Below are 11332 nucleotides of genomic sequence, written 5' to 3' on the forward strand. Positions count from 1 at the left end.
TAATTATGTCAATTTGAGTCACGTTGAAACCAAAGAAGAATTGGTAAGGGATATTACGGGACTCAGAACTTCAGTCACTCGAGGAAGGACGCTAGGAAGGTACGCGCAGTTATCAGAGGTTAGGCCACCAGGTGGCAGGGAGCTGAGGGGGGGGGGGGGGGGAGGGGGTACAACACCGATAAACGTTAAAGAAATTACAGGGGAACCTCTATTCGGGGTACACCCTCGGGACCAAGGCAAGTGTCCCCAAAATAGCGTGTCCCCTGAATGGAGGTTTGGTATAAGGGTTTGTTAATAATTAGCCAACAAGCAAAATATTTTTCCCTTAACGATGTTTGTGGTCAGTCACTTTTTAATTTTGAGGTCTAAAGTGTCCCCTGAATGATGTTAAACCCGGTTTTCGGGACCCAGACAAAGTGTCCCTTTTTCTTGCCCCTGAATAGAGGTGTCCCCTCAATAGAGGTAATAAATGCAAAGATTATGTGAACTTTTTTCCGGGACCAAATTTTGTGTCCCCTAAATAAAGGTGTCCCTCGAATAGAGGTGTTCCAAAGAAAAAGTTCCACTATAGACTAAATACCTCAAAGTACACCCTGAACTCTCTTCACAGAGGCTTCGCGGCTGCAATGCCATTTATTTTTTTATAGTAAGCAATCGCTTTCTTTTTTCCCTATCCGTAGCAACTCACCGTCGACACAAAGAGGCCTCGCGAAGCCCCAAAAGCGAAAATATGGAATATGGGAAGTGAATTTTATAGCAGTGAAGGTACCCTCCCCCTCGAACAACCTGGACGACACTTAAATGAATAAATGAAAGTCAAAAAGAAGATGAAAATGTATGAAATATAGATAAAAGCTCACAGGATCGACACGAGAAAGCTTTGCACACACTCAAAGAAATATCAAGCTACGATTTGCTGCTGTTTGTTCAAGTGGTCTTGTTAAGAAGCCACGGATAGATTAACTCGTGATAACATGTGTATCCGGAATACTACGCCTTACTACTACAGCTACGTTATTGAGTTTGCTCTGATCTACATGATTTAACCTAATAGCAGCATAATTTGATTTAACTATACCATAGTTACAAAGAAATTTACATGTTGTTCCGACCCTTGGGTAAGCGACTTCGGGTAATCGGAGGATGACTTGGTCTCTTAGCCTGTTTAAGGCTTTCAGATAGTGGGAGCGGGGCGTAGCCAAGAAAGCGAAGAAACGCGGAGAGACAATTCTCCTTCGCTTCCGCTTTCTTTCTCTCCACTGTTCTTTTCGCAGTCCCCGCTCGCCAGTATCCAGACTCATGATGGTCGATCAGTCACACACCGGCGTATGCGAACTTTAAAACTGGATTAACGAGACTAAAGGTAGAAAAGATTTAACACATTCATTTATACTAAACACATTCCGTAAAGCTAACCTGTGTTCCGCAAGGAAATTTCTTGGATTCGAATGCTACGTACTGCATTGACTGCGACCGGAACTTTTCCGCCTCTTAATAATGTATCTTCGCTTGCCGTGGGCTAAAAGCGTCGATTGTCTCAGCGCTTTGCTGTATTGATGATATCTGAGAACGTCTTTTGTAATGGGAGGGAATTTTCCAAAGGGTAAAAGGAACTGAAACTCTAGTACTGAAAGTCACGGGCATCTTGGGTACATTTATAAGATCGCTAGGTAATCACAAGGCATCCTATCCCATCACGGCAGTGTCACACGCCTATTTGGCATCACAAGTCAGCCTCGGAATTTGCTCGAGGCGAGATTGCTGAAGCGCGAGTCACGTCTCGAATTCAAGCCTCAAGTTGATGTGAGAGTCACGAGATGACGATAAGTAACGCAAAAATCGTGCAGCTTCCATTATGTCTTGTAAGAAAAACACAAGAAATTGAACATAGATTGTATAATAAGCGAACGCGGCAAACTTAGTCTTTGTTTCCTCATCGTTAACGTTGTATACGAGATCAGACAGATCGCTTTAAAGACCCTCTTTAAACTCCTAACTTTTGTAAGCTTAAGCATGACAAGAATTTAAAAACTTCATCGAAGTAGAGGGTGAAAGTTCCAAGGTGTCAAAGAAATCTCCAGAGTTCATTATTTGCCACGGGCCACCACAAAACTCCATGGGCCATCGCACATCACAGGTAGAAGAACAAGCCACTACAAAATGTTTCACTTTTTTTTTTTTTTTTTAATATTTACTCCCTTATTTACCAGATATTTTTTAAATCGAGCTGTTAGAAGATCACGCCGTAACAAATGCTATTTTGCACAAAAATTTCCACAAATTATCACAAATTGCATTTGGTATAAGAATAACGGCTTTTGAAAAAACCCGGTTCAGTATTTCCAAAATATTTTTTTATAAGTCCTATAATTTACTTTTTCTCCCTCGTGAAATGTCGTTGTGTGACTTTAATACTTTCACGCCACAAGGCACAAGGCTTTATACCAGTTAATATTAAATCAATACCCCGCAGACATTGGCAGGCTTATTTATTTCAAACATACCGTATCTGAGGGGGGAAGCTTTTTAGAGAGAGGGCCTTATTTAATTTAGCGAAGATGGTGGTATCAGTTCTGGCCATAAAAAGCTAGAATGCAAAGTGGAAAAGTTCAAGTACAAGAATTTGGAGGTCATGCAGTTGAAGATCAAAAACAAATCCGAACTTCCAACATGTGAATAAACCATCGCGGATCAGTCCAAATGAAGGTTTACAGTCACTGATTCATGATTGATTTATACAGTCTATCATTTGTTAGTGAAGAATAATAAGGTTGAGGGGAGGGGAGGAGGGGGGGATGGGCTTAAAAGAGAGGGGGAGCTTAGTACCTTTCCTTCCCCTGAAAAAAGGGGGGGCGTATTAGAGACGGAGGCTTATTTCAGAGAGGGGGCTTAATAGGGGATTCCCAATGGGGATACGCACACTTAAACTAGTTTGATAGCATCCTACGCATGGTAGGTTAACCCTTGAACTCCTTATAGTGGCCAAAGTTTAAAAAAAAAAATCGCCATTTCCAAATTTCCTTTTTGCAGAATAATAACAAATAAACAGAGAGGTTTCATTATACTTGAGTGGTTACATTATAGAGTCATTATAGGATTTCGTCAAAAGAGTTAGATCAACAAAACTCCTCAAAACGGTTAAGAAGTAAATGCGTGGGTAGATTGACTGAAAGAAGATCGCATTTGTAATGGTGAATTTACAAAGCAAGCTTCCTTGACTGATAGGTTTTCCTTCTCAATGAAACTAAAATTCCTTCACAAGTTCAACTAAGACGTTTAACTGCGGCTTCAGAAACACGTCGGAATTTTTACTGTACAAAAGTCATTAGTACCAAGGGGACATAGTGGAATTCTAACAGCATTTGCAAACTGGGGAAAGAAATAACTGAAGTATCAAAATAACCAATAAAAACTCAATTGAAACTGAAACTGAGAACACAAAAGATACACATGAATTGAAGCCGAAAAGGGAAACTCCCACTTTCAAGTTTATCTCAGTGTGTAAAAGTGCGATTCAGTGTGAAGTTTAAAAGTCAACTTCCGTTATTTGACCGTAAAAGACTTGTGGGCTAAGCTGCAGGCTTTTTAAAACTTACTAATTCCAGTCGACAATCAGTGATATTAAGTAAAATCAGTGAAATTACGGTGACCCGGTCCCTTGAACATTGATTTTGGACGACTTTAATATTGAAATGACATCAGTTTTTGCTGTGTCAAACGTGTTTTTCAGTTACACGCACTGTCCAAGTCATTTAAAGAGTAAATAACGTAGCATAAAGCTACTTCGGACCTCAGCTCGGCCTACCTAATAACTTACGGCTTTCGAAGTAGTACCGCGGTTTCGCCACTAAGGTTTTTGCACAGAAACGCTCCCCTACACTAAAGCGCCACTACCAAATAAATAAAAAAGGTTCACGTGAAGTCTGTCTTGTGAATTCGCTTTGCTTTAACCATGCAGAGTATCAGTCCAGCTAGAAACGCTAAAACACAGGCTTGTTTTGTTCCTTTAATTACAAAAAGAGTTTAAAATATGTTTTTTTCTTTTGGTTTCATGTCCGATCTTAGGGCTGATAGCTAGCTGTGTATAATCAGCAAGCAGTTTTGACTGAGCGTGACCTACCAGCGTAGAAAACGCGAATGATATGTGGTTTCCAGAGAAGTCTTACGTATAAAAAAACGTTTGCACGTACAAGGCATGAATAAGCACACGCTTAAGCAAAAAAAGGAAAATTTAAGTGGTGTAAATCTTTCGGACGCAAGCATAAACGCCCAATTCTTGTGCTTGAGCTTATGTTTGGATAATCCCACGATGTTGCACGTGCGACACAACGATGGTAAGCATTACAATAAAGACGAAAAAAGCTCGCCATTTATTAATAATTTTTTTTTCTGCGCTTATTCTTCTGTGTGCTTCCATCGTTGCTTTAAATGTGTCAACTGGGATTATGTAAACATAAGCACGAGGACAACTATTACAGCAATAAAAGAAAGAAACTGAAAAGAACAGAAGCAGCGAAACTGCGCGCCATCTTGGATAGAAATTTGGCGCCAATATACGGATGGGGCACGAATAAATGTTAATCCTCTCTTGCTACTAACACCATGCGTCCATTCGTATCAGTCAGACGTCCAGACGTCGCCCAGTACGGAGAAGCCAATTTCTTAACTATATACAGTTACGTATTAGTCGCCCTATGATCATCTTATGGTTTTAGGTAGCTACTGCTAGCGTTGGTAGTACTTCGGGTTGAAAATTCCAGTTGCTCGCGCAGGTGTTGCCTAATGTTTATTATGGTGTGTGCTTGTTAAAAAGCTTTACATGTTGGGTTGTAGTTAAACCTCAGCCAGAAATTGTCATTTCCTCGGGTCAGTAAAATGGTAGACGTTAGTTTGTTTGAAGTTAGGTCTCTCTCTATTAACCTCATTTGGCCATATTTTAATTACTGGAAAAAAAAATCAACTTTCTTTGTACAGTACAGAAATAAATAAAACCATTGAGTGACTGCTGAAACATAGAAAATTAAGTTGACTGACATTTGCTAGAATATTCACTCTAAAAAAATGCGTACTTTGGCTCTCTTAAGATAAAACCGATTAAACAGGAATGTCATTCTTGGTGGTGAATAATAACGGCCTCAAAAATACAAGTTACATCTCCTCTTATAATAATGTTTTACTTTCGAAATTTCGAAAAGTTCTTACTGTAGGAAATATAACGAGTTGTAAGTTGTTCTTCACGTTTCTTCAACCTTTTCAGTCATAGACGAAGCTAGTCATGGTAGATTTTTCGAATAATTTTTGTGTGATTTTTTTTCCAGTGGCAGATATCAAGACTGAAGTAGGTAAGGTTGCTGCTACTTTCTGTGAGCCGACTCATCTCTACTAGTCATCTGTCAACTGGTTTGTTGTCTAGTTTGGTGGTATATTAATGGCTTTTTGTCTTTCACGTAATTTTTTTCAGGACCTCTCTGAAAATCACCGACCCTAGTGAGAGAGTCTCTTGGTTAAAAATAATAGTTATATAATAATAATAATAATAATAATAATAATAATAATAATAATAATAATAATTACTATTATTTTATCATTATTATTATTATGGTTTGAGAGTTCATTCTTGAAATTGCCTGCTTAGATCTTACTCAGTTGATTTGTCAGTTCTGAAAGTAACCTGAGTGAAGAATTAAAGGGTGTCACAAAAGTGTCAGTGAAGTAGTGCCATGGGCCAAGGAGATTCGATTTAAGCACGAGAAAAACACTTGTAGTGGATATATCAAATATTAGATCAACAAGGAGGCTGACAAACAGACGAAAGAACAAGAGCCCGGCATGTGACAGCATTTATTTTACGCTGAAATGATTGCTCAAGGGAAATCGAAAAAAATGAGTAAATTTAGAGAAACTCCAAAACTTTATGTTTGTATGATGAAAGAGTTGTCATAAACGGTGAATTATTGGTGACTGTATAATTTTGACCTACTACAAAAGAGTGAATAAATCACTTATTCTAGTCAGAAATCTAGTCAAAAACCTTGAAAACCGCCTTAACTTAACTAAATTTGCTCAGGGCTTTGACAGGAGGCCAGCTTTTTTATACCATTCCCGTTGAGTTTAGTTCTTCTGCTCTAGCGTATCTCAGTAAAACACATTGAAATAAGTGGGATCATTACACGTTCTTGGGAAACTGCCCACCTACCCATCATCTAACCTAACATTAACACTAACTTCTCAGTTAGAGTAAAAGTTAGTTCTCTCTTTCTTTCTGTGTTTGTTTGTTTGTTTTTTTCAAAAATATACAGTGTCATTTTAGAGCACTGAGTATTTGCTTGACCAATTGAAGCTTATCTTTGTGATGTGTTGAACTCGCAATGTCACCCAAATATTCGCGTCTTGTCTTCCTTTATCTCAAAGAAATTGTACGAACAGCAATTGAGAATGAGGATTGTTTTCGAATCCATATTAAAAACATGGTAAAGTTAACACAAAGAAGTCGCTTTGCTATCGAGATTCCATTGCACGATGCTGAATTTGCTTCGTGCCCTGATAAGGGAATTTCTTACTGGAAAACTTTGCTTTGATAGTCAATTAGAATTAATTTTCACTAAAAAGTCAGTCAGTCCACAGTGTAGAAGGATTACATATACGTTGTTTGGCACATGCCTAGCTTAAAAATCCTTGTTTGTTCTCAATACAGTAATTTTCAGCGTGGAATTCATATGAACTTGGGATACACCCTCCAAAACAACAAATAACGTTGTCTTGCAATGGCAGGTTTAACCTGGCTTAATTGCTTAATTGATTTCTCAAGTCAGCTTGGTACCCGCCTGATCCGGTCGCTCAGAATGTAGTTGTTGAGGGCGTGGCTAATGGGAGAGGAGTATATAATTATAAAAACTTTTCACTATCTAGGCAGTGATACTGCTCTAACTTCTTTTGAGTTCTTCTTTTAATTCTTTGTTCAAGCGCTGTTTAGAGTAAATATTGAAGTCATTATTTTGATAAAACTGCGGGAAGTTGAATTTGAAACACTTTTTTGGTTTTAATGCAATTAGACTAAACATTTTGAAACAGAATTTGTCTTACTGAGAAAATTTTAACTGATTTTTAAATTTTCCAGGGCAACTGAATTAGCTAGGTGCGGCGCGGCAGTCTTTGATGGCATATAAATATCGCGCCATTTTTTTGTTTTCAATATCATGGTATATCAAGCAAAGGTATTTCAAGTAGCCTTGTCACAGAGATTTCAAAACTGTAACTGAAAAAAAAAAAATAAAAAAATAAAAAATAAAATATAAGATGGACAGAAAGTTCTTGTTTGTATCCCGCTAAAAAAATCCTAGGGCTAGTTTTTGAAATGCGGTTAATCGATGCCCCTTTCTAAACCATGTCCTAAGCCATTTTAAATTTGGTCATCCAAAATAACTTTACATTGTTTACTCTCAATAAGAACAAAAGCATATAGCGTATGCTACAAGGAAACTTACATTTGAAACAATTCAATGCACTTAGTAAACATATTTAGAGCAAAGCATACACGGAGAATGTTCGATTCCACTCTTGTTCGTCCGTCAAAATTGATCAATTTGAGTTCACCCTTTTATGTCCCAATCATTCAGATAGGATGGTGTACTTAACGACGATGCGGCGGTTGGCTTGAAGAGGGGATGAGTTTTTAGCCTCTTTCAGGAGCCCGTAACCCTTGAAATCGTGTCTTGGCGTTTTCACACACAAGTGTATTCCAGTTTAAGCTTTTTTCCCGCGAATTTAAACCATCAAATAAGTCCTACAATTTATTCAGAAAAGGCTAGAGATCGTTTCAAGTACGGCTTGAAACGTGATTTCGCGTTGCACCTCTTTATCTGAACGCTCCACAAAATCATTTGAGTCATGTATGAGGCTGTGTAGAAAACACACTACACTGCCCTACTAACAACCCGCCAGCCTGCGGAAATTATTTCAAAGCACAGAGTTAGGTAAACTTGTAATTACATACCAATCATCTATAATCTATTTTCCTCTGAAAATCATTCAGTGCATATCTTGTGGTTAATTCGATTTACTCCTGGTTTTAATTCTATTTTTCCTTGTTTCAAACTCATTATTTCATATTACCAATATTAATTGCTTTATCTTCGTTTTCAGAGCGAGGTAAGCTGCTACTCTTTCTTGATTGCTTTAAGATTTCTCATTCACGCGCAGATTAGTCATTTATATAATTGGTAAATTATGCGCCATGCCTAGAAGTCATTGCTAAGGGAGCTTAGTGCGATTCAGAATCTATACAAAGGTTCTAAATTCGTCGGATAATTATCAAAGTTCCTGCCTATCAATTAGTAGTATTCGAGTCCCATAAAATTTCACTTCTGTTAAACGCAATACCAAGGCAAATGGGTCCATAAATGGCTAAAAGGTAATTAAGAATAACCGTCGGCGATAAACTCCCTCTCAGCTAATTTGCTCGATCCATTTAATTTTAAAATAGATCATTTCTGGATGTTTCATTTCACGAGAACAACACTGTATAACATTCGCGTCCGATCTGCATCTATGGGCGTTTATAAAGGCACATACCGATGTCACAGATCTCGAGCAAAACTGAACCTTTTACTCATAACTAGCCACATGGGGTTGGAGTGTTTCTAATTGCCAAGCGATAACCTTCCACAATTTTCTGAATGAAGACCAGGAAATCAAAAGGCGCTGCCATACTAAATATATCGATATCAGAAACAATGAAATTTAGAGGTGGCCTATACATTTTAAAATGATTTTTTGTATCAAGTGGCCCTAACGTAAAGACGGATAATCATATGTTTCTTGGGAAACTGCCCGTCTATCCCTTCCCTAAGCCAACATTTTGTCCTAGGTGAGAAGTAAGTGTTATGATGGCTTAGGGAAGGGGTAGGTGGGCAGTTTCTCAGAAACGTATAATGATCGTAAAAGCTATAGTTTTGTTGATGTTTCCGGAGTAACTGTAGCCTGCGTGACGTGGTAGGCGCAGTTTGAATGGGATTTAAAGATGGAGAGGGTGATTAGGGCGTGGCTATCGCGTTCTCGTGCACCTTAAACAGGCAGCTTAAGTAAAGGCGTTGTTGAGCGACGCACGTCAATCGGACGTGAGGCCGATTTCCTTTAAACACGCCTTGACGCTACGATGTTTGTATTGCTAAGTATCTTTACTTTTTTGTATAGGGACGATCTGGCTGAAAACTTGGTCAAAACCACTGCCTAATCAAGGTTGCAACGAGCCGATGAACGGTCAAAACCGCGCGCCTTCGCTTGCAAAATTGATACCTCTTTTTGCGTTCCCCTTCAAAAGACCGCCACACATACTAGACTTAACGCACGGAGAAATAATGTTTTGCTACCACCAAAATTTATTGGTTCTAACATTGGGAACATTTTTCTTTAGAATATCTCTTGTTTTAATAATAACTTTTGGGAATACGTACATTATTGAACTTAAGACATTCACCGCGTGGCACCTTTCTTTTAAATCAGTGATAAAGATGGGGTTGACACGATTTTTAAAGAGGAATAAAGGCAAAAACGTAATTTAAGGCAATGTCCTCAAGACATACCGCTTTGTGATTTAGTTGTTTGGTAAGTACTAGAGAGGACACAACTCAAGCAAGCTGAAGGAGTGTCAGAGAGGGATATACGATGTAGAAAGAGGGCAAGGCTCTGAGGGTCGATTAATTTAAATAATAAATAATAAGCCATTCCACAGAGATGAATTGAAAAGCTAAAATTATCTCATTGGAGTAGAAAGAAAGATAAAATAATTAAATGCTTTCAGAATTAGTGGCTGTAGAAGGAAAACTCCTCATCCCTACCTATCTGTTTGTCTCGAGTTTATCACGATGCAAGTGTTTCTTAGGAGGTGCCGTTAGATTATGATCTTAAACTATTATTTCTTCTTCATTTACCTGAGTAAAGGCGTTCCCTCATACTAAGTCAAAATTACAAGAAATCAAAGAGAAAAATTTACCCTACAAAGGGTCAAAATCAAACGGGGGCAAATTTGGGACCTTAGGCTTACCTGAGTAACGTTCCTGAGTTTAGTTCTTGAATCAACTACGTCTATTTTTTCTCGTTAAATCGAAGCGTCCATACACCCAAAGTACTGCTGAGGAACTTCTATTCAGTCGGCCTGCGTGTTAGGTAGTAAACGATTGGAGCCTAAAAGACAGATTGGATATGAATAAAACTTTGGAATAACTTCTTATTTGTAGCAGCTATCCCGAATACTGAAAATGAACTTTGGATAGTCACCCAAGGAATGCATAATGATGTTCTGCAAGGGCAGGTTTGAACTTAACCTTCTAAAAATTGATTTAACACGACCTGATTCAGAATACTAGATATAGTGGATTGACGTAAAAAGAAAACGATAAGATGTAGATAAGATTAGTTTAGTTGAGGTAGATGAATGTCTCTTAGCTATATATTATTTTGTGTTCATGTAACCCAGTGGTAAATAGATTAATATATTTATTATTTTTTTATAAGTGCTGGACTTTGGATATATTCTCAGTACAGGAAATCTACATCATTGTTTCGCAAAGGCAGGTTTAACCTTAACCTTATAGGACGCTAACTTGATCCTCATGGAGTTTGGAGGAGAGGAAAAATCTGTCAGGTATACTGATGTTGGGCTGAAAAATAAAACCTGCTGGGATAGCTTCAATCTCTTAACCCTGGGTCACCACATGATGAATGTTTGTTCTGGCTATTGGTTTCTTTATCTTTTTCGACTAAAGATTTTCAGCCAATCCAAGCAAAGTGAGATTGCGAAGCGCTCATGGCGGCTGAGATCAATGAAATTGTATAGGAAGAGCTGGTAAAAGATCCTTTACAGGGGGGAACCCAAGAGCATCTATCAACGATCATTCGCCATATTGGATCGCGCGGGAACTTTGGTGAACCCAGCAAATTTGGCGGGAAAACGTAAAATATAAATCCGATGGATACTCTGGGTAATAGACTCACCCTGATGATGTCTTGGGCTTTTCCGCAAAACACAAGTCGTTTGCACCAAAGTTCAGATCAGTATTAAGGGATCTCTTCCCTGAAAGTGAGACAAAAAAAAAAACAAAAAAAAAACAGTAAATAAAGATGCTTCTATTTCAAACGGACACCAGGACCAGCAATAAATAAATTCATATTTTCTTTCTTTTTTTTTCAGTTTCTCCTTCGTTTGAGAGTTTTCTCTGGCTAGAAACACTCAAAAACGCTCCCGACCGGCAGTTAATGGATATTAAGAGAGGGCCTAGCCATGGAAATGTTTCCTAAACCTTTCTTAAAAACTTACCCGAAAAGCTCTTCTCAT

The 11332-nt window shown here is 38.3% G+C and overlaps 1 protein-coding gene across 2 annotated transcripts in view; it reads right to left on the bottom strand.

The window, feature by feature from the left end:
- LOC140943849 (uncharacterized) overlaps nucleotides 1-10182 on the bottom strand; it is a 32829-nt gene extending 22647 nt beyond the window's left edge. Inside the window, exon 1 of one of the 2 annotated variants that reach the window (XM_073392964.1) lies at nucleotides 10043-10182. The gene's annotated coding sequence lies outside the window, so the exon portion shown is untranslated. Of the gene's footprint in view, nucleotides 1-1416; nucleotides 1883-10042 lie in introns of those variants that run through there. The other variant, XM_073392963.1, reaches the window with a different exon arrangement.
- Nucleotides 10183-11332: the final 1150 nt, after the last annotated feature.

Source organism: Porites lutea, chromosome 7 (assembly GCF_958299795.1).
Source record: "Porites lutea chromosome 7, jaPorLute2.1, whole genome shotgun sequence".
In the NCBI taxonomy this organism is placed as follows: Eukaryota; Metazoa; Cnidaria; class Anthozoa; order Scleractinia; family Poritidae; genus Porites; species Porites lutea.